The sequence below is a fragment of the Lissotriton helveticus genome, chromosome 6 (assembly GCF_964261635.1).
Source record: "Lissotriton helveticus chromosome 6, aLisHel1.1, whole genome shotgun sequence".
Classification (NCBI taxonomy): Eukaryota; Metazoa; Chordata; class Amphibia; order Caudata; family Salamandridae; genus Lissotriton; species Lissotriton helveticus.
Genome location: NC_136067.1, coordinates 1463297530 through 1463321450, shown reverse-complemented (window position 1 = coordinate 1463321450; position 23921 = coordinate 1463297530). Strand labels below are relative to the sequence as shown.

The following is a 23921-nucleotide window of genomic DNA, read 5'->3' as shown; positions in this document are numbered from 1 at the left end:
CCACCCCAGCCCTGGAGGGACGCGTCCGTCACAACCACGTGCTCCGGTTGGGGAAGGGAGAGGGATCTGCCTCTGACCCAATCGCGGTCCGTAAGCCACCACTGCAACTGTCTCGCAGTGCCCTCCGAGATCAGGACATGGTCGGATAGGGTGCCCTGATGCTGGGCCCACTGAAACTTCAGGTCCCACTGCAGAGCCCGCATCAGCCACCTGGCGTGATGCACCAGTAGGATGCAGGAGGCCATCAGCCCCAGAAGCCGCAGCGTCAACCTGACCGAAACCCGGGATAACGGCTGAAAGATGGGAATCAGAGCCTGAATATCCCGGACCCGCCGTTCCGGGGGATAAACCCGAAACTGCGCCGAGTCGAGAACCGCTCCGATGAAAAGGAGCTTTTGAGAGGGACACAGGTGTGATTTCGGCACATTGATGGAAAACCCCAGCTCGTGCAGGAGGTCTGCCGTCGTCTGAAGGTGGTGGACGACTGTCTGGGGCGAGCCCGCCTTCAACAACCAGTCGTCGAGGTAGGGGAAGACTGAAACCCCTAACCGGCGCAGATGAGCTGCGACCACCGCCATCACTTTCGTGAACACCCGTGGGGCGCTGGTAAGGCCGAATGGGAGCACGATAAACTGAAAGTGCTCGTGGCCTACCGTGAACCGCAGGTAACGCCGGTGGGCCGGCAGGACGGGGATGTGAAAATACGCATCCTGCAAGTCCAACGCTACCATCCAGTCTTGTGGGTCTAGAGCAGCCAAGACCTGAGCCAAAGTCAACATCTTGAACTTCTCCTTCCGGAGGAAGCCGTTGACGTTCCGCAGGTCCAAGATAGGACGCAGGCCTCCCTTGTCCTTCTTGGGTACCAGAAAGTAGTGGGAGTAGCAACCACACCCTACTTCTGGCCCAGGAACGCGCTCGATGGCCCCATTGGCCAAGAGGGCCGTAACTTCCTCCTGCAGAAGTGTCAAGTGGTCCCCCGACACACGGTGGTTCTGCGGTGGCATGGCTGGAGGAGTGGACTCGAAGGGGAGGGCATAGCCCCTTCGAACGAGCTGCAGCACCCACCTGTCCGATGTTATCGCGCGCCAGCGGGAGTGGTGATGGCGAACCCTGCCACCCACTGGCGTCACGTGAGCCCGAAAGCTCGGACTAGGAAGGCTTGGATGCAGCAGCGGAGGGAGGCGTGGACTGACCACGCCGCTGGCCTCTACCGCCACCACGGCGGAAACCACGGCCGCCACCGCGCTGGGGAGCGTTCTGCGGCGCGTGGCTGGCAGCACGTGTGGGACCGCCCCTCCCTTGGCCACGAAAGGGGCGAAACGAACCCGTCTGCTGGCGCTGGGTCGAAAGACCCAAGGACTTGGCCGTAACACTGGAGTCCTTGAAGCGCTCCAGCGCGTGGTCCGCTTTGTCACCAAACAGGCGACTGCCATCAAATGGCATGTCCATGAGTGTATTTTGGACGTCTGGCGAAAAGTTGGCAGATCTCAGCCAAGCATGGCGACGAATCGCCACCGTCGTGGACATGGCCCGTCCCAGGGAGTCGGTCGTGTCCAGACCACAACGGATCGAGTACCGCGCCGCATCCCGGCCTTCAACCAAGGCCCGGGTGAGCTTGTCCCGCACTTCCTGGGGGCATTGCGGCAAACACTCTTCGACCGTATCCCACAGGGAGTGGGTGTAGCGGCCCAAGAGGCACGCGGTATTACAAGACCGCAGTCCAGCGCTCAAAGAGGAAAAGACCTTTTTACCAAACTGGTCATACAGCTTTGATTCCCGATCGGGCGGAGCCGACGGAAATGCGGACTGCGAAGTGGAGGCCTGGATCACCAGACTCTCCGGGGAGGGATGGGTGGATAAAAAGGCAGGGTCGTCCGAGCATGGACGGTGACGCCTTGCCACATTCCGGTCAACCGGTGCACCGGAAGCGGGCCTGGACCAGGTGCCCAAAAGGACATCCGTCAGGGCCTCATTAAACGGCAGCAGAGGCTCCTGGGGGCATGACTGCGGTTTAAATACTTCGGTCAAAATGTTCGGTTTGACCTTCGCGACGGGGAGCTCAAGGTGTAAGGCCTTGGCAGCCCTCATCAGGACCACTGAATAGGCAGCACCTGCCTCAGACGCCACAGGGGACGGGGAGACAAACCCAGGGTTGGGCGACTCGTCCAGGCCACTGGCATCACCCAGATCACCTACCCAGTCCACATCATACTGGCAGGCACGGGATAAAGGGTCCTCAGACCCCTCCCAACCCTCTCCATACTCATCCTCATCATACCCATATTCTGGGTCGACGATATAGACATCGGGGTCAACGGGCCCCATCGGCGTCGAATCCGGCGTCGGCCGACGCCGGTCCGACTCCGTGTCCGGAGTCGGGGAGGGAATGGGGGTGGCGCCGCGCGGCGTCGGTGCCGGGGACCCGACGCCGGCCGGAGCCGACGGCGGAGTCGCTGCACCACGCGGAGGCGGTACCACGGGTTGGCCCAAAGGGACCGACGCCGGAGAGGCCGGGAGACCAGCCGGCGACGAACCTGAGGGACCCAGCGGCGCCGGGACCGGAGCCACCGGCGGCGTCGGGGCAGAAGCACCCGAACCGCTCGGGCCCCCAGACGGGACCGACGGCCCCGCAGGCGCCGTAGGCCCCGCCGGAGGAGACCTCGCCCTCATAGCAATGAGGAAGGCCTCGATCTCCTCACGCGACGCGCCTTCCCCAGGGACCGACGGGTATGGGGTAGACGGCGTCGGTGACCCACGCGGGCCCGCGGGGGTGGGGCCACCCGAGCCCCCGGCCGCATCACGCGGGCGTCGGGGGGAGTCGGGGGTGCGATGGCGACGCCCCGACTTCTTGTGCTTACCTGACGAACCGGAGGAATGGTGGCGACTCCCGGAGCGCCCATGGCGGCTCCGCGATCGTTCCCTCGACCGCTCCCTCGACCTCCGACCGGACCGGGACCGCTCTCGACGCGGGCCGACACTCGGAGCTCGAGAAGCTTGCGGGACCGCTCCCGCCTAGCTTTTCCAGTCAAGGCCCGACAGTCGACGCAGGACTCCACGTCGTGGTCCGCGCCCAGACACCGGAGGCAGAGTCGATGGTGGTCGGTGACCGACATCATGCGGTCGCACTCGTCGCAGCTCTTAAACCCAGGCATCCTACCGGCACCGTAGAAAGATTAAGTTTTACAAACACTTGGTCAAAGGACCGGAGTACTGCTCTTCGGATCTGCGCTAACTGGCGCGGAAAAAAGAAGAACTGACGTCAGCGCGCGGAGGCGGCGTCTATATACTCCAGCGACGTCATCACGGCGCACGACGCCGACGACGCGGAGCCGCAGGGGACGCCTGCAGACGACGCCTACCGACGCGCAGGGGTACTGCTACGCAAAAGTTTCCGGATCCAGACTGACGCCTGGGGATATTCTAAGGTAAGGAATCTAATACTAACCTGTTTCTTTCAGATATAGAAACTGCCCTACTGGGGGACATCCATCCCATCTCGATCATGTCAATGAGAACAAATCAAATCCCTTGCTCAAAATCCATTCTCATTAACACTAAACTAGCCCTACTTAAAATTGACAAATTACTAGACACATCGATAAGAAGATCTAGATGGGAATCGATCTGGAAAAACTCTAACATCACATATAAAGGCATACAGCTGAACAACCACACTTGGATTAAATATGGCATCTTCTTCCCCCACCAAATCTACGAGGGCACCTACCCGTTACCCTTTACAGCACTCCAAGCAAAATTTGGTATTGATGTTGCCGAATTTTATACATTCCTAAACATTAAAACAGCCATTACGAAAGCGGGATTATCCCCCACGCCTCCAGCCCTTCCACCGTTCTTATCCAATCTAAATAAGCTAGGCCACCAGGTCTCCAGACTATACAAATTGTTAAACCCCCAATCCTCCAGATTAAATGAAAAATCTACACAATTTTGGTCCTCTCTCGCCTCTTTCCCCATCTCTGAGTCGGAGTGGTCAGCGACGTGGAAATCCTGTATGAGCCATAAAATAAGCCCTACGTTGTCACAAACCAAGTTCTGGCTCATGCACAGGGTCTTCTGGACGCCCGCTCGCCTCTATGCCCACAAAATCAGCCCCGACGCATTCTGCTGGAATTGCAAACGGGCTGAAGGAGATCTAGACCATCTTGTCCTTCAATGTGACTGCGTCTCATTCTAATGGGACAGAATATTTAACTTCATCCACGACCTGTTCAACATCAAGCCCCTCAAAGAACTCCCCTACCTTGTTTTTGGCTTCGTTAAGGAACCCCAACTCCATGAACCAGACAGAGCCCTACTAGATCTCCTACTCATGGCGGCTGTTAAGGTTGTCCTAAATAATTGGAAGGACACCAAAAAGGCAAGTTATTCTTGCTGGTTAAACTGGGTGATTAACCTCAGAGGAGCAGACAACATCACTCTCCAAACCACACCATGGCGACCCGCACGAAGAAAAATGTGGGACGTACTAGATAGCTACTTTGAAACCCATAAACCCCCATGATCTGCCACCACTCCTGACTTCCAGATCGCCACGGAGTCCATAGCAATAGCACAGAACACACACACCTCTAGATATACTGAAATGACCAGAACCGTGGTGCACCATTGTGGCGCTCTTCTTCTTCTCTTTCTCTTGTTCCTTCCCTCTCATCATCTTCTACAACTCTATTCTTTCTCTCCTCTCTTCCTCTTTGATCTCCGACTCAATAAAGCTTCTTGAATATGCTGTGTTATCTGCAAGATCCATGGTCACATCTGAATGTAACAGAAACTACCGTGAACAATCCTTCTAAGGTGTGTCTGCCATAATTGTCCTTCTGACCCTACCCCTGTTCAGATGTACTCTCATCCGCACATGCAAAGTATTCAAGCTGCTGTACTGAAATATTCAATAAAAAATTTCTGAAATAAAAAAAAAAAAAACAAGAGCTCATTGGAAACTGTAAAAGTAGTGCACCCACCTGAGACACATCCCCTTGATGCGAAAGTCTCATGGTGTCCAATCAGTATTTAATACAAACAATACAATTTTGGGTAAAATGTTGGTCTTTTTCCCCTAATAAGAGTACTACCAACAGTGATTGGACCCGAGCAATCAGACTTTGTGCCAGGAAGCAGCACATCCAATAACCAGAGATGATTCTTTCAAGTAATGGATGCGCTGAGGAGAAAAAGACAGCCTAACCATCGTAGCAGTAATATATATGGCAAAAACCTTCAATACAGCTTATAAGATTTTATTTACACCACCCTGTACTTTGGTACTTGGGTGAACACTTTTTGCGATAGCTCCGCCTGCTATTCACCTCACACGTTGTCAAGGTAAAGGTTAAACGCCTTATTTCAGAAGCGCAAGAGTCCACAGAGGCACTCGTTACAGTGCCCCTTATGACTACTAATATTTGGAATTGCACTGCAGCCTCTAGTGGGCTGAGATGGGAGAGATGAGAACTGCGAATGGATAACTGCATATAGGGTAACTCATAAAATATCCATATAGAAAGACCAAGTACTTTTGTGTATTTCAGAACACAAGGCAGAGATAAAAGGGATCATTCAGATCTTTAAATGGGAGTCAGGTTTCGATATGAGTACATCTAAGATGAGCCTTTTCTTTCTAGTAGACATGACAGACCACAATGTGGTGGGTTGTGAAAAAAGGGGATTTGAAAGGACACCTTCTAGTACCCAGGGTTTAGAACATAGAGCCCCTCCCCCCCAACAAACTAAATTGAAGGCCTTTATACCACTGACATGCCTTAACCCACCAAGACTACACTGCTGTAACCCTAACACCTTACTTTGCACTGCATATGCTCCATAGAAGACACTACTTTTTTAGGTCTAGCCAATCAGGCAGCTTTTAGCCTGTGGATAGTGCAAAACAAAAAAAACACACACAAAGCTGGATTACAAACCCACCAACTGCTTTGTGTTGGCTGACTTTGTCACTCATTTGCTTGAATTCTATTCAATGGCTTGCATTCCTCTTGCGTTTGTCACTCCCGTGGAGGATAGCCTCTTCACCATCCTTTTTATTGCCATACTTACTGCATATATTTAGAGAGCTTTTTTGTTTTTTATTTTGTTTCAGCACTCCATGAGGGTGAATGTGTTTCCTAGCTCTGGCCCTCGGGTGCAGTTTCACTTTTACAAACATGTGTGCCCCATGTAGTTCCCCTTTTATCCCTCAAGCTCGTCAATTGTTCCCCACCATTCTCCGTGTTTTCTTTTTTATCCCCCCTCCCCTAGCTTCAAGTTTCTTTGTTATCCCCTTGCGTCCTACCACTTGCCTGTTGCCTCCCCAAACTGTTCCTTTGTTCTCCCATTCGTAGCAGTCCTTTAAATTTAGTTTTTCATTTATTTTTTTGGGAGTGCCCGGCAGCTGCCAGTTGCTGCTTAACTGTTCTGAATGGGAAAATGAGCATATCATGATTTAAACAAGTTTACCCATCCAAGTAGCATACGGCCTAAATATCTTCCTGACAGACTAGGAACGTTGGGCTCAAGTTTACGTTACAAAACTCTCATATTTCAGGCTTTTACCCAATTATTTTTTAGTACTGTTCGTGTCAGTGATATATGCTGTAACCTAGATTTGATGGGATGCAAGCAGCAGCCATGCGGAGATAGATTTTCACAATCTAGCAATTCTAGGAGACATGTATTGCTGTAATATAAGTGATAATGTAACAACTACATAGTATAAGAATATTCCAAATTACCATACAGAGGTATGAGTCTAAAGAAAAAGGTGGCTATTTAAAGATGTGGAAATTAGAGGCAACTTAGACCATATACGCCTGCAGATGGAATACATTTGTGGCATGATGCACAGTAAAGGCTAACATACATCTTTTTGGGCTCCTGGTCCAGGCCCAACACGGGGCCTCCTGTGGATAGGATGATTGCCTGACGCCGGCTCCGGGTGACCCCACTAGCCTCTCCCAACACCCCACCCCTGAGAGCTTGGTGGTCCTAGCCTCTACATCCAAGGGCGCCTTCCCTACCGCTCCGGCTGACAGGGAATCCAAAAAGCTGGAACAACTTGGGAAGAAGATGTTTTCTTCCTCCAGCTTTGGACTGCGATCGGTAAACACTGCATGTCTGTTTTGCCGTTATTCCTATTCTGTGTGGGAGACGGTAGCGCAAGTGCTGCCTCAGCGCCTGGAGGAGGCACGGGCCGTGCTCTCCCGTGCAGTTGACGAGGGGATAGAGGCAGCGAAGTTTACCACGCAAAGAGATGGAGGCTGGACCTTCGGGTGGAGGACCGTCTCCTGCTGTTGTGACAGAAGATCCTCACGAAGAGGCAGTTGGATGGGAGGTTCAATGGCCATGTTGAGCAGCTCGGGATACCAGACTCTTCGTGCCCAATCCGGAGCCCCAAGAATGAATTGGGCCCGGTCACGCTTGATCTTCTTCAGCACCCTGGGAATAAGTGGTATAGGCGGAAAGGCGTATAGAAGACTGCAACTCCACTCGCGACGAAATGCATCGCCTAGCGAGTGCCGCCTTGGAAATTCCAACGTGCAGAATTGCTGACATTGCACGTTCTCTTCGGTGGCAAATAGATCTAACCAAGTCTCTCCTCACTGTTTAGCAACGCGGAGCTGACTGCCGGGCCTCGAGGAACTTTCGGGACCGCACCCGCAAAGACTTCGGGCCATGGTTTACAGTTGGAGCACAACTTGGGGTCATGGTCGGGCTCCAGGTAGTAGAGGCACACGCGGTGTGGATCCGTCACTGACATCAGTCGGGTACAGGAACCGCATGCCTTTAAGCCGGGCATTACTCCTGCATCAGGAGTCGATGGAGACTCAAAAACAATGTCGACAAAAGTCGCAAATAAGTCAGTCAAAAAGTGCCTGGGGGACCGCTCTCTGCGCTGGCTGGTGCGGAAGAAAGAACTGATGTCATCGCGCGAGGGCAGCGTCTAAGTAGCTACCGCAACAGCATCCGGGTGACCACAACACTCATGACGGACGCAGAGTCGACTGACGCCACCTTCTGAGGTGCTGGGGTACTGCTGACAAATAACTTTCTGGATCCAGTCTGACGCCTGGGGTTCATTCTAAGGTAAGGAGTCTGTAATGAACTGTTTCTTTCAGTTTAAAAAAACCCAAAAGGACTATATGCACATGAAAAAACTGAAGACAGGTCATATATTTGTAGTATTGTAATGGTAACAAAACCACAACAGTTGTGGATGATGAGGTGTGAGGAGTGTGGGAGCCAGGTAGGCAGGAGTTGTACCAAAAACATTGCATAAGAATAAATTAAATGTACTGAATAAAAAACATCAGCCACCTCTACGTTTAGTTGACAATTTATCTATTGAATAAACAGATAGACTCCATGATAGGTTATTTTCGCACAGCAGGTGAGTGTGTTTATGGAGTATGAAGTAAGCATAGCACGAAGCTCCGTGCAATGTCCCGTGTGAATTAATAAAGGAAAGAGACACGCATTAATACAGCCATGCTGGGAGACAGGTGGGCACATTCTAAGCACTAGCTACAAACAGATAATTACGGGGTAAGTAACATTTTCTGTTCATATCATGTGTGTCTGTAGAAACACATGCTCTGCATAGAAAGAAAAGTAATACTCTCATAAAGAAGTGGCTAGCGACTGTTCGATGCAGATGACTGAAATACAATACTTAGAGTGTTTGGCTAACCATAGACAGATGGTATGTTCACATAATAGTGTTTGGCAAACGTGTGTGGGGTTTGCGTTATCAGCTAGTGGTATGTTGCCCAAGAAAACCGTTGTGGCTCCTTTCTTACAAGTGGAGTGTGCCATGGGCGAAACAGTTTAGTCAGGCTCTGTGTCAGCAGGTGTGGATGCAATTGCTTTGACTGTTTTAAAGATGGGGTGGCACTTGTAAGGCATTGCGAAAGAGACACAGAGCAGGTTCACCTCAGGCAAAGACTTGGTCTTGTCATTGTAATAAATATTGATGGCCAGTGTGTGCAACATTATCTACTATAAAGGCTGGTGCTAGAAAGAAGATTGTGAGCTTTATAGTCTGACAGATGTAAAGGGGAGACCACCTTGGAAAGAATTATGGGATTCATTCTGAATACAACCCTCTCTTTATAAACCTGGATAAAGGCCTCTTGTATAGTGCCCACCTGTAGTTTGCCAATATGTCTTGGGTAAGTAACAGACACAAGGAAAGCTACCTTCCCAGGACAAGGAACTGGAGGGGCATGGATGTAAAGGTTCAAAGGGCGGCACCATTACTCTTGTGAGGACTATGTTAAGGTTCCAGACAGAGGTAGGGTGCATTCTAGGAGTTATCACCCTCTTAAGAATTTCCATGAAAACCTTGACTACTGGAATCCTGAATAGGGACGAATGTTCCCTGTTTTGTATATAAGCCAAAACAGCACCTAAGTTAGGCATATAGGTAGATAGACAAGACCTGACCCCTGCATATGTAAGAAATAGCTATGTCCTGTACAGCTTTAAGGGGTTCAGGTGTTTCACAATACAACAGTGGACACATTTTTTCTTCTTATTGGTGTAAAAGGCCAGTTTGGAGAGCCTTCACACACCTCTTGTGAAATAGTCCTACATTGCTGCAGAAGGGTAAATAGCCAAATTACAAAGCCTCAGGCGTTAAGATTATTAGGTTCAGCTGCAAGGGGCATGGTTGTCTGATCTAGTTTTAGCTCTGTGTGAGAAGATCTCCAGAAACATGGAGTAGTGTGGTTGCTTGGCCTAGGAGGAACCACAAGATTGATTGTCAGAAGTTTACATCGTTTTCATCACCTCCGTAGAGGAGAAGTAGGAGAGGCAGAAAGGGGTAGGCAAAGATCACTTGACAATTCTCCACAGTGCAATGCCTATGCACTGTGGGCATCTGGAGGAAAAGGTTTAGGCTTTTTCCGTTCTCGGGGGTGGAGAACAAGACAATTTGTTGGATACCCCAGCTGGTATCTTTGTAGGATGTGCAGGTGAAGTTCCCACTCATGGACTTGTTGATGGATCCTACAGAGCAACTTTGCACAGTCTATGTACAACCCCTGGGGGTCGGGTGGTGGTGTGTGGGTGTGTGTAAGCAAGTGTTGTCTCATGAAGTCAAAGAACCCAACTCAGCCTCCCTGATGGGCCGCCCTCTTCTCCCTTCTCTGCGCCAAAAACATCTTCCTCTCCAAAAATATCTGGAGTCTTGGAGGACGCCTACTAATGCATCTTGACACAAGCCCAGTGCCTTCTCCCTTCGAAACTTTAGGGTTTTTTTAGGTCTCGCCTAGCGTTGCAGCGAAAATGTGCTGTCGCTCGGCGAGACATATTGTTGATGAGGAGATTACAGAAGGGGACTTGAAGCCCAGCCTCTCTTTTTCATTGGCTGGCGTCACCATTTATGCTGAACGGTCGGCTGCCATTGGAAAGGAGGATTTTTTGTTGCCGCCCTTTCCCCTTTTCATCCGGCCCATCAGTACAGGATCGTCTGCTTTGACACCGTCGCAAAGCAATTTCTTATCTTTAGGGGGGGCATCTGTTTATAATTAGCAGTATCAGGTTACTTGTTGTTTCCCGTCCGAGTCTGCGCACGCAGGGGCCCTCTGTTTATTTTTTTAATTCGCACCATGGCGACAGGAAGGGGGCAGGGCTGCAGGCAGGCATAACAGCATGGGAGCGGGGTTCTACTTCTTGCCACAGAGACTATCCAATGACATCGAGGAGCAGTTTACTCCCGTTGGGGGGGGGGGGGGGACGTCAAAAGCGGGAGCTGTTATAATAGACCACTTCCCTACAAACGACTCTGGGCTCTTCTCGGCACAGAGGCTGTACACCGAGGGCAATTACGCCTCCCTCATTGCAGTGACCAGAGACAATAATATTCTAACCACTGCCGCCTTCGAGGAGCTGCTGAGGCTGGACCAAATGGTGAGAGTTCTGCGTTCGACCAGCATGAAGTAGACTTTCGAGCAACTCTGTGCCAGCAGCGGTGGTTCCTGCGTGCCCCCCCAACCCGCTGCTGCACGAGGTGAAGGGCAACCCTGCTGCTATCGAAAGCCTCATCACTTACTTGTTGTAAACCAACTTTACAACAACGTGGGTCACAACACAAGCACGCGCAGGTACAATATTTGCGTATTTTCATTCTGTTACAGTACCAGTACAGTCTTAAATCAGATTTCTTAAAGCCTAGCTTGTCGTGGAGACATTTGTTATTCACACCACTATCGCTCAGAACGACACTGAAAACTATTTTCATGCAGCGCTTCAAACCGCACATCTGCAGTTTCAAGGCGTTGTAAAACAGGCGATACCATTAACTACTCTAATGGTACTGCACCCAAATGGTGGACTCCTCTTGATGTCTTTAAAAAAACCATCGCATTTCTGAGCGTGACTGAAAACGTTGATCTTCAAATGTGTTACAATATATAAATTTACTATTATAAAAGCTTCAATTTTCTCGAGTGTCTTATCTTCTTTTTCATAGAGCTTAAGACCGCAGTTTATCTTTTCTGGGCGCTGTTGACCTGGCAGTCGGGATACAGAGAAACTGCCAATCATGGTTTGCGGGTGCAGGGGCCCCGGCTGTCTGTGACTTGTAGGTAAAGGGGCTCTTGCGATCTTAACTTGTGGGTGCAGGGTCCCAAGCATTCGTGACTTGGGTCTAAAGATGTCCTTGCAATCGTGACTTCTGAGTAAAAGGGGCCCTGGCAGTCTTGTGGGTGCAGGTGCAATGGTAGTCTTGACCTGTGGGTGCAGCGCCCCAGGCAGTCGTAACCTTTGGGTGGAGGGCTCAGGCAGTCCTAACCTTTGGGTGCAGGGCTCAGGCAGCCGTGACTTGTGGGTGCATGGGCCCAGGCAGTCGTGACTTGTAGGTAAAGGGGTCCTTGCAATCGTGACTTGTGGGTAAAAGTGGCCCTGGTAGTCTTGACCTGTGGGTGCAGGGAACCTTGAGGTCACAAGTGTGCATGCAGCCTTGCTGGAATATGTTATGTGTAAGAGTTTGTTGGGTTAGGCTTAAAGGACAATTGCAGCAGTTGTCAGGTGGGTAAGTTTCTTAGTAATAGATGGTAAAAGTGAACAACATCCACATAAGATAACAGAAGTTGGCACTGACAAATATGCTTGGAAGTCTACTTAAGTGATGTTCAACGCCCTTAACATTTATATGTTGTCTTTGCCCCCTCTGAGATTTCTTTTTTTTTTTACTTTAATAAGCGCGGCACCGTCTTCACGGACACTGCGCTATGCAATGCAATAGGGGTTTCTTTTGGTATTGTAAATAACAATGCCTTTACATCTTTTTAAAGGCATTGCCATTTACAATTGCTCAAAATAATGTAATTGCGAGACCTATTGCATTTTAAATGCTTGTTCTAATAGAAGGTGAGGTTGAACTGGGGAGAGGAGTTGGCCTAAAAAATGAAAGTGTGTCCTCATGAAACGTAACTGGTGCTATGTAAAGCGCTCTGATACCTGATTCGGTTCGGGTCTAGTTCACGCTATATAAAACTCTAAAAAAAATAACAACAAAAAAAAAAAAACTCACAAGAGGTATTGTCATGGTCGGGGGAAACACACGTTTCAGACGCTGGGATGGCCAGACCAAAAATATTAGTAATTGCACTAGGGGCAATACTGGAATGGAGTCTGTTCCATCACCCCCTTCCAGTCTGCATTCACCGCTTTTGAGGGCCAAAGAAGAGCGTAAAGCCCCAGACAGGCATGTGGAAGCCCCATAATATCCAGTGCCCTCAGGGGTATAGGAAAAGCAGTCATGACAAAGGTTGAGCGAGAAAATGCCTGGTTACCTACACAAGTCTAATCGAAAACTAAATATGTGGGTCAGAAAAAAGATGTTCAGGATACAACAAAATCTGAGTTCTATTGGCGAATGTTGAAACCCAGTGGTTTAAAAAATCTAATATGGATTCTGCGCCCATGCGCATTCCCTGTTAAAGGAGCAGTCACAGCATATCTCATAACTTGAAACACTTCTTATAAGAAGACAACTTGCAAATGTACGAGCCCAACACTAGATAGCAAGAGTGTGCAGAGCATGTTTATATGTAGCCACACATACCACAAATATGAATTTCCAGTTAATGAAACAGGATCATACTTTGGAGGGCTTCACACCTTTCAACAATAAAAAGAAGTCAAAGAAACTATACCAGCTGAAAACAATTAGGACAGATGTCGAATGGATAAACCACAAGCCTCTTCTAAACCCTCTCCCCCTACCGTACTCCCCCCCCCCCCCCCCCAAAAAAAAAACGAGAGGCAAGTCTGCTCTCTGGCTTCAACTGTCAACCACGAACTACTCGATTGTTTCAGATTAGGGCTCAAAGGGTTATTGATTCTCAGAGAATGAACACTGCAGATCCTTGGGCAATGACATGGCCTTGATTACGAATGCCAATAATTTGGATTGAGGGGTTGTATCTGCCAAGAGAAAAAGTAAGTGAAGTTTGATATCTCCGAAGAGAAATATGGATCAGGTGAATTTAGCAGTGACAAACAGCAGACACTGAATCCAAGATACAGGTGACTCAAAGGGAAGCAATGCTAAAACACGATGGGATGTTCAGGTACAAAAGTAATTTCATGCTTCTGCTCACATATTTGCACTTGTGTCACTTGAAGAGATTAGTGATCATGATGCATTAAGGGACGAACCATAGGGAATTACAGGACTCACTGAAACCTTATCTGGCACCTGTTAATTCAAAAGCTCCACCATGTCATACTCAAAGGAGGTAATGCTACTCATTTGCTGGAACAATTTGACAGGTCTAATAAAAGAAATTCTAGTGATCTATGTTCCACGGAATTCCATCAACAGATTGTCAACGAATAATCAAAATAAGTTACAGGGCCTAAGAGAATAGCAGGAATCCATGGTCACAAAGATGTTTGTATCAAAAGTGTTGTTAACACAATATATGTTCATATTAAGAACAACAAAACCAGATTATTCTCCTGTCAAAGTATAGCCAATGACTGTGCAAGATCTGCTTAATCAAATGATAAACATTATGCATCCAGAGACACATACTGTAGCAGAAAAACCAAGACTTAAGATTAATTGCAAAAAGAGGTGCAGCCAATAGGTCAGTGTTAAAGAATACAACTGAGCACCCTTTAGATGGTGACATAGTGGTTCCGTCACTCCTGTGTTAAGCACCTAATCATACACGGCAGCCATTAAGTAATTGAAAGAGCTAGCCAAAATATACAACTGCTATTATTAAGCTTTAAAAGGGGAGTAGTGGAACTAAATTTTCAATACAGGAGTAAAGTATAAAGAGGAATGTCCCAAACTCAGTGCATTAGAACTCATGGTCCAGGATTGTCATGAACACAACAATCAGAAGGATAGACTTGTTTAATACCCAGTTTGATAAACAGATACAAAACAAACAATCCAATACTAATTGGCAGCTGCCCTAATCCCTGACCAATAGCCTTGTCATGTAAGCCCATCTAGGATGTTGAACAAGTTACTTACCTACGGTAACTCCTTCTATGATAGAGACTATCTAACCGCAATTTCCTGACCTTCGAATCATCCCCAGTCGTCAGTCTTGATCCAAAACTATTCGTGAGCATTACCCCTCCGCGCTTGTAGGTGGCATTATTTGACTCCGTATGGCGTTGTCCAGGCCTGAAGTGATTTGCGGGATGTCTACATAGGCGCCACCCCAGCACACTAATGTCAGTTTCTTATTATGACTTTCCACACCAGGAGCACCGAGCCACAAAGAACACTGACCAATGGTGTGGAAAAACTAGGGTCCTAAAGGGGAACAGCCCCGTCCCTAGAAATCTGTTTGGGGGAGGATGGGTGGGTCGGTAAGGGATTTGCGGCTAGATAAAGTCTCTAAGTAACTTGCTCATATAATAGAGAATTTTAGTTGCAGATTCCTTACCTTAGAATAGATACCCAAGCAAATCTCCTGGTAGGTAGGCTTGCAAAACAATTTCAAACTAAAACGTCCTGCAGGAAGGGACGAGGTGCCCATCTTGATCGACCGGACTGTCCAGGCAGTATGGGTGGTGAGTGTGCAGAGAAGCTCATGTTGCTGCCTGGCAGATGCCCAGGATCGGAACTCTGCATGCTAACGCAGTGGTGGATGCAGTGGCTCTGGTGTAATGAGCTTGCAAGCTCTCTGGGGGTTGCTTCTTGGCGAATGCAAGCAGATTTTAATGCAAAGTACGATTCATCGCGAGATGGTCCATTTCTGCATGACCTCTCTTTTCTCTGCTCTGACATACCCCACGAAGAGTTGGTCATCCACCTGGAACTCTTCAGTGCGGTAAAGGTAGAACGACAACGCTCTTTTTGCATCCATGCTGTGGAGTTGCACCTCTTCCTCAAAGGGATGTGGCATAGCGTAAAAGGTAGGCAGGGTGGTGGACAGGGCTGCTTGAAAGGCAGTGACGACTTTCAGCAACAAGCATTTGCAATGCAATAGGTCTCGCATTTACTTGAGTTTGAGCTATTTGCATTGTAAATGGCAATGCCTTTTATTTATATTTTGGATTTTAAAATATAAATAAAGGCCATTATCATTTACAATGCTAATAGCCTAAATTCTCGCAAATGCGAGACCTATTGCATTTCAAATACTTGTTTTACAGACGGGTCAGAGAATTTGCAGAACCCACCCAGTAAAGCTGTGGTGTATGATTTTTGACATTCCTGCACAGCAGTCTATAACAGCACCCACAAGGGATGATTTTTGCAGTAAAGAAAGGCTAATTCTAAATGATTTCTAACAGGGGCCCAATTGTACCTGTGCGGTGAGTGCTACTGCTCTGCTGCCGACCCCACATTCATCCCCAAACCATTTCGAGCTCCTACTGTCAAGCAAGTCTTCTAGCTCATTGTCCTCTGCCCCTGTACCCGCCATCTTTGCTAGCCCTGGAAAGCCGGTGAGGCGTGGGGATGGAGCTGCTTCTACAGTGCCATGAGGAAACCAAGCTGACAGCCAATGGTACAAAATACAACCTTTTAGCCTAATACAAACAACCATTTGTAATGCTGAAAATGTAGCGGGTGCCCGGGGGCGGACGGCAATGAGGAGCAAGCTGCAATGCTGGCAAAGAAAAAAAAAAAAAGAACGGAAGGGGCATAGCCGCTAAAGTTAAAGCGTGCCATGCTTGTAAAAAATAAATACATACTGTAAAAGGAGCAGGTTGCGAGGAAAATAAAGGCGTGTGATAGCAATGAGGAGCAAGCTGCAGCGCTGCGTAAAAAAGAAACAGGAGGGGTGCGGCAGCGAAAGTTAAAGCGTGCCGTGCTTGTAAAAAAATAAATGAATAATACATTATAAAGTGCAAGTTGCAAGGAAAATAAAGGTGCATGACAGCAATGAGGAGCAAGATGCCGCCCTGCCTAAAAAAACACTCTCGGCATTGCTGTAAATGCGTGGTGAAAACGAGGCCTGACACGCAAATAGGATTTCCGGCCGGGAGAAAGGAGAGGCGTGACTCGCACAAACTGTCCGGAAGGGGAGGAGAAACAACGGAGCGGGCTGCGGAGTCTGGACACGGAGGAACAGGACGCGAGGATTATATCAGACCCGGTGAGGGGGGGCGTCGGGGCACATTGACGGTGCCCGCCCCCCCAGTGATGGAAGCCCTGCGTGTGCCCGGTGAGTGGGGTTGGGAGTGTGTGTGTGTGTGTGTGTGTGTGTGTGTGTGTGTGTGTGTGTGTGTGTATGTAAGCCCTGCACGTTTGGAAGGGGGGGGGGGTGTGCGCGCTTGTATGTGCCTGCGTGTGTTGTGCCTGTGTGTGTGCCTGCCTGCGTGTATGTGTGCTGTGTCTTAAACATGCCTTAAGTTTTCAGCAGACACGCACTCCGAAACTGAAAGCACTCAAGCTGTCTCCAGCAAGCTGCCAGCAGCCAGATACGAAAGCGCGCTCACACGGACAAATCTGAGACAGCAGAGGCGAGTGGCCGAATGCTGTCTCAGATTCCCCTGAAACTGAATACAATAGGTACCGAGCTAGACACGCATGCTACGCATGCGCAACTCTAGCTCGACCTAAAAAGGAAGTTCTAGTGCAAAGAACTAGCTTGTCTGGGAAAATGTTCAGGTAGGGAGTCTCAGACAAAGCCTGAAGCTCACCGACCCTACGAGCATATGTTTCTGTCACCAGGAAGGCAGTATTGATGGCAAGGAGTCTGAGAGGTCAGTTGTGCAGTGGTTCAAAGAGAGTGCACAACAGAAAAGTGAGTAGTAGATTAAGATCCAACTGAGGCATGATAAGGGGTGAAGGTGGAAACATGTGGCAGACCTTTCAAGAACCTATTTCAAACAGTGGATTTGAACAGAGAAGGCTGATCTGTCAACCGTAGAAACGCTGAAATGGCAGAAAGATAGCCGTTTAAGGTACCCAAAGCAAAGCCCTGCCGGGCAAGAAAAATTATAAAGAGAAGGACCTGGGGGGAATGGTCGTCAGAAAGAGGGCCAACCTGATTCTCTGTACACCATGCCACAAACGTGACCCAATGGCAGGCTGTCTTGGTAGAGGGATGCCTGGCTGCCAAGATAATTTTGCAAACTTCGGGAAGAAGGTCACGAGCTGCCAAATGTCGCTTCTCAGTCTCCCATCCTGGAGGCGGAGTGTTGCCTGATCAGAGTCCGTGCTCAACAGCTCGGGATACTAAACTCTCCAGGTCCAGTCCGGACCTGGAGCCCCGTCGTTCCTGATCATCTGGAGACCTTTGGACATGAGTGATGTGAGTGGAAAGACGTACAGGAGGCCCGAGCTTAACAGGAGAGGAAAAGCATCTATGAGCCAGAGCTGCTTTGGAAACTCCTGTGTGCAAAACCGCGAATATTTGGTGTTCTCGGAGATGGCTAATAGATATAACAAAAGCCCTCCCCGCTGCTAAAAAAGACCTTGCACCACCCCTGGATAGAGATGCCACTTGCGATCCACTAGGCCTCTTCAACTGAGTTTGTCCTCCCTGGCGTTCAAAGTCCACCAGGTGTTGAACCACCAGGGATATGCCCTGGCATTCATATCGATGTCCAGAGGCACAGGGCCTCTCGACAAAGGGTCCACGAACCCACTCTGCCCTGCTTGTTGCAGTACCACATTGCGGTGGTGGTGGTGGTGTTGTTGTTGTTGTTGTTGTGGTGAGCACCTACATTAGCCTTCCCTTGATAGAGGGTAGAAAGGCTTTCAATGCCAGCCAGATGGCCTGGAGCCCTTACATTTTTATGTGGAGTCCATATTCCGCTTGGAGACCAGTGGCTGCTGATCTCAACCTCTCCCTGGTGGCCGCCCCATCCCAGGAGTGAAGCATCTGTGTCTGAGAAGGGAGACCGCTTACCCAGCCGCGGTTGGTCATCCACAACTGTAGATCTTTGGCAGTTCCCTCAGGTATCTGGACTATGCCGGGCAGATTACCATGATGTTGCGGCCACTGGAACTTCAGAGGTCCCACTGCAGAACCCACATATGTCGTCACAAGAAGGATGACGGAATCCATGAAGCCCAAGAGCTTCAGAGTCACTCACCGAAACCAGGGTAGAGGCTGAAACATCAGTGTCATAGCTTGAATATCCTGGACTTGACGTTCAGGAGGATAAGCCTGAAACTGACAGCTCTGATGAAAAGGCGAGTCTGAGAAGGAAGGAGGTGTGACCTCGGAACATTGATCGGGAACCCCAGCAAGTGCATGGGATCTGCAGTAATCTGAAGGTGGGAGACGACTGCCTGGGGCGAGCCTGCCTTCGACAGCCAGTCATCGAGAAAGTGTAAGACTGGTACCCCTGATCTCTACAGATAAGCTGCAACCACCCCCCATCACCTTGCTGAAAACCCGAGGGGGACTGGTAAGGCCTAAAGGAAGCACAGCAAACTGACTGTGCTCATGTTCTATGGTGAACGCCTGTGGGCAAGCAGGATGGGAATGCGGAAGTACGCGTCCTGCAAGTACAACACCACCATCCCATCTCTTGGGTCCAAGGCAGATAGGGTTTGAGCGAGTGCAAGCATTTTGAATTTCTCCTTTTTGAGGAAGAAATAGAGAGGGCGCTGGTCTAGGCTAGGATAAATGGCTCCGTCCTTTTTGAGCATCAGAAAGTAGCGGGAATAACAACCATAACCTATTTCTGCCATTGCCACCCTCTCTATGGCTCCCTTGGCCAAGAGAGCCGCCACTTCCTGACGGAGAGAGGAGAGATGCTCCTCCTTTAGCCAGTCACAAAAGTGTGGTGGGAAAGTCACAAAGGGGCCAGAGTAGCCCCTTCGGACAATCTGAAGAATCCAGCTGTCTGATGTTATCGACCTCCAGTGGAGCAGGTGATGGCGGGTCCTACCTCACAATGGGTGTCCATGGTGTTTGGAGGGCAAACTAAAGTGGCTTAGAAGCCGCGACTGCTGGGGGAGAAAGGGGTGGCCTGGGTAACCCACGGGGTCTGTGGGTATCGCATCCCCCAACGCACAGAGGCTAGGAAGCTTGCACACTGTGGATGCTGGGTGGGTAAAGACGCGGCTGGAAGTCCATTCTGTGGCCACGTAAGGAGCGAAAGGTGGACTGGAGTTGACGGGCCATGGAAAGGCCCAAGGACCTGGCCGTAGCTTTGCTATCCTTGAAGTGCTCCAGCGCTGAGTCAGCCTTGTTTCCAAAGAGACGGGAGCCAAAGGTCATGTCCATAAGTGATGCTTAGACATCCCCTGAAAAGCCAGTCGTCCTCAGCCAGGTAAGGTGCTGTAAGGCCGCTAAGAAACTGTTCTGCCTAGCGAGTAAGTTGTGTTCAGCCCACAGCGGATCGTGATCTTCGCTGCATCTCTCCCAACCGCCATGGCGAGAGCCTCTTCTGGGACCATGGGCAGCACCTGTGCAACTGAATCCCACAGAGTTTGAGAGCAACATCCCAAAAGCCACACAGTGTTAATGGACTCCTGTGCCAGGCTGGTGGAAGAAAACATTTCCTTGCCTAAGGTGTCCAGCCTCTATCTTGTGGGAATGTCGCGCCCTGGCCAGGGCGACTAACCCTGGAATCTGGGACTCACTGTTCGATCCCCCGCACCGGCGGCAGGTCAGCCCAGCACCATGTGACTCTCGGCAATAGCTTGCTTAATCTTCCCAACAGCCCCCAGCGCCGGTATGCCTTCGGGTAGCTGTTCGCACTTTACAAATACTGGATTACATTACTTGGGAAGTGGAGACTTGGACCACCAAGCTCTATGGGGTAGGGTGTTGCATGAAGGAACTGGTGTCTCCTAGGGTGGGGCAGTGAGCAATTGTCCTGTTCACAGGAGTCCTTGTGCAGGGTTTCGACCTGGTACAAAGTAGGACGTCTGTAAGGGCTTTATTAAATCGGAGAAGCGGTTCTGAGGGGTCACTCCCAGCCGAAGCAATTCTGTCAAGATGTTAGTATTGACTACCACTGAGGGCAGGCTAAGGTCCAGGACCTCGCCCCTCCTTTTCACTACCATAGAAAAAGATGCTCCCTCCTCCGTATTCGCAGTAGGAGGGGAGACTACGCCAGGATCTGGAGAGGTGTCCAGTACACTGGCATCCGTCAATTCCTCACACCAGTCCATTTTGGGTTCTAGGGGCTGGTATTTTTCAGGGTTCAGTGGCCGTTCCCAATACTCTACAAGTCCCAACTCATAAGAATAGGTCTCAGGCTCCGGACTGGCTCCAGTGGGTGTCTGACACTGAGCCGGAGGTTCATCATCAGAGTCGTGAATAAGAGTGGGGATGGCGCCAGCTGCGCCAGGACCATCTGCATCAGGACCGGGAAAGGTCAGGATGGTATGACCGGTGATGGTCCGGATCCATCCGTGGATACAAGGGGCCAGAATGGAGCCGGGGGTAGAACCGCCAAAAGAGGCCCCTCCTGAACACGCAGAGCCCAAAGGCACACCAGCAGGGATGGGCGGTCCAAATACGAGGTGTATGGCCTCATTAAATTCCCGAAGATGGGTGTGGGTAGCTCTGGCTTCTGGAAACTCAGGGAGACTCTTACCGGCCCAGGTTCTACTGCAGAGCCAGGCCTCAAATGAAGACACTCCCTCATTTTGTCGAATGAATTCAACAGACAAAGTGAAGTCAAAGACATCTTTCACTTCTTGCTCTTTTTCTTTGTGTGGGACTTACCAGAAGACGACTTTGAGATAGACTAAGATCTTGGGCTCTGCGACCCATCTAGAGGCCTTCCTCTTGACCGGGACCATTGTAACGTCATACGTCGAGAGGCAAGGAGCTTGAGGACGCGCTCCCACAAGACCTTGGGGTGAATGGTGCAACAGTCGACGCAGGCCTTCGCGTCATGGTCACGCTCGAGGCACCAGAGGTAAACAAGATGAAAGTCTGTCACCGACATTGGTTGGTGACAGGCGCCGCTAGGCTGGAAGCCAATTTTTCTAGTAGACCTCCTGCCACACCAGAAGAATTCTCAAAAAAGTTTGACAAAAAGTTAAAAAAACAGTAACTGGAAAAAATGACTGTGGTTAGCTCTCTCTGGATCTGTGCCAACTGGTGTGGAAAGAAAAGAACAGACGTCAGCGGCTGGGGTGGCACCTATATAGGCAGCGTACACATCACTTCTGGCGCGGACGTAGACAATGCCACGCAGAGCTTAATGAAGCAACCTATAGGTGCGCAGGGGTACTGCTCATGAAAAATCTCCAGATCCAGTCTGATGCCTGGGGATAATTCGAAGATAAGGAAATTGCAGCTAGAAGTCAATCATATTGTCCTTTCTACAGGCTGAACACTTGACTTGTAAGAAACAAGTAGCTTCAAAACCACTTCATACACTAGTAGCTATTTTTACACTATACTTTCTAAAACCTCACAACCAATGGCTAATGCTACACTCTTCTGGGAGAAGCACTTATAACCTATAATAAAAACAATTGCCAAACGATACTTAAGAGCTGAACTACAAATCCTTCCACATTTCCTTAACAAGTCAGACATTTTTGTTCCATCATGTGGTGGACTCATTACTAGTCTGGGCATTACAAAAAAGAACAAACCTTGGCAAAGCCAATTTACTGATTCAATGCAATAAAAATAAGACACAATGTCCCCTTCACCCTCGTTTCCCCACTGAACCCTACAGCAAACTCCAATTGTCCTGGTCTCACAAAATAAATAAATACAAATTGGTTAAATGTCCACAGGGTTTTCGGAGCGATATGGGGGGGCGTCAAAGAATGGGAAGTGGGTTGGGACGAGGGAGAAATGAAGGAGTTTGTGGCTGGGAATAGAATATGCCTATGCAAAATCTACTGTCTTTGTCCAAAAACATTTTTTAACATGTTTCTGTGCAACATGGCTTAATTAAAGTGGGAAAAAGCACTATGACACGGTCAGTGCTGACTGCGTTATAGCACTTTTTTTAACCTTTAAGCCATGTTGCACAGCAGCACGTGCTTGAGTGCAACATGCAAAAAACAATCGCGCACGGGGTAATGGAAGGCGGAGGTGGTGGGGGTATATTATTTTTGTAGTGGGAGGAGGAGGGGGGGGGTGAAGGAGAGGGACTACAGAGCATGCGGTCGGATGCATGCAGGTCAGAAAATAAAAAAACACTTGCTGGCCAAAGAAAACAGTAATTGGTCCAAGCTTAACGCCATGGATGAAGACAACAGGAGAAGGAACAGCTGACTGATGGGAACCAAGAGTGACATGGAAGAGGAAGAGGTGTGGCGCCGCGGCCAGGGCGACTGACGCTGGAATCTGGGGACCACGGTTCGATCCCCGGCTCCGGCGGCAGGTTAGCCCAGCACCATGTGACTCTGGGCAATAGCTCGCTTAATCTTCCCGACGGCCCCCAGAGCCTAGAGACCCTTACGGGTGATTGTGCGCTTTACAAATGAGGACTTTACATGGGAGCCAACCAATGGTAAGGTCAGGTAATTAATAGGCAAGCTCAAACCCCCTTTAAAATTTTGTTTTAAGAAAATAGCTTTTGCTGACTGTGACTGTGTCCTGTAGGCTAAAGCTCAAAAGGGTGCTAGGATGGGAAAACCAACAGACAATCTTGGGGGTGTTGGCTTTAAGGATGAGGAAGAAAAACAGTGTGCGCTTGGGGGTAGTGGGTATTTATCAGGGGGAAGAAACAAAGGAGGGGTACAGCTAAAGAGCTACTAAGTCTGTGCACTCATGAAGTGTTGACAGGAAAAAAGTAGTTAACTAAATGTGAGCACTTGGAAGAATACACATTATGCAATCAAAACCATGGTCAAGAGGATATGTTGCAGGATGGGACAAATACAAGTAGATGGTGGCAGACCATTGAATAGGAAGCAAGCAAATAAGTAACAATGAAGCTAACCAAAGCTCTAAGCTTTTTGACATGGCCCACAAGAGGCTTTAGTCTGACAGCTAAAAGCTGTCTGGTAAGTGAGACCTAAAATGAACTGAACATTATTAATCTACATAGATGTCCAAACAGAGCAGGAGAAGGACAGATAGGTATGCTTGTGATGCAGTAGGCAACAACATTATGTAAAGGATACCCACAGCCTTATTGAACAGGGCTCTGACATGGGGAGCAGAGCCAACTTCTACAGTGTCAATATTCTCTTATTTCAATTCAAAATTGATCCTGAAGCATCTTTCACCCTCTCCAAACATTTACAAATGTGCACATGGAAGTTTTTAATTGCCACTGAAAAAGCAAAAATTGTTCATCAATGGGAGTTATGAACTGTAAGTCTTAAAATTAAGGAATTATATAGTACTGTGAAAAGCACATTTACTATGTAGATTGCTGCACAGCACCATCTCCATTTATCTACATTGCTTAATATTTATAACCCGTTTTACCAATTTGCACACAGGATATAGTGCAGAGCGGTGTGCTAACAAAAGAACAAGGTAAATGAGTGCAGTTTACTAAAAGAGCAAATAAAAACAAAGTAGCAGTACTGC

The 23921-nt window shown here is 49.1% G+C and overlaps 1 protein-coding gene across 5 annotated transcripts in view; it reads right to left on the bottom strand.

The window, feature by feature from the left end:
• TAB2 (TGF-beta activated kinase 1 (MAP3K7) binding protein 2) overlaps positions 1-23921 on the bottom strand; it is a 247110-nt gene that overhangs the window by 40141 nt on the left and 183048 nt on the right. The window lies entirely within an intron of this gene.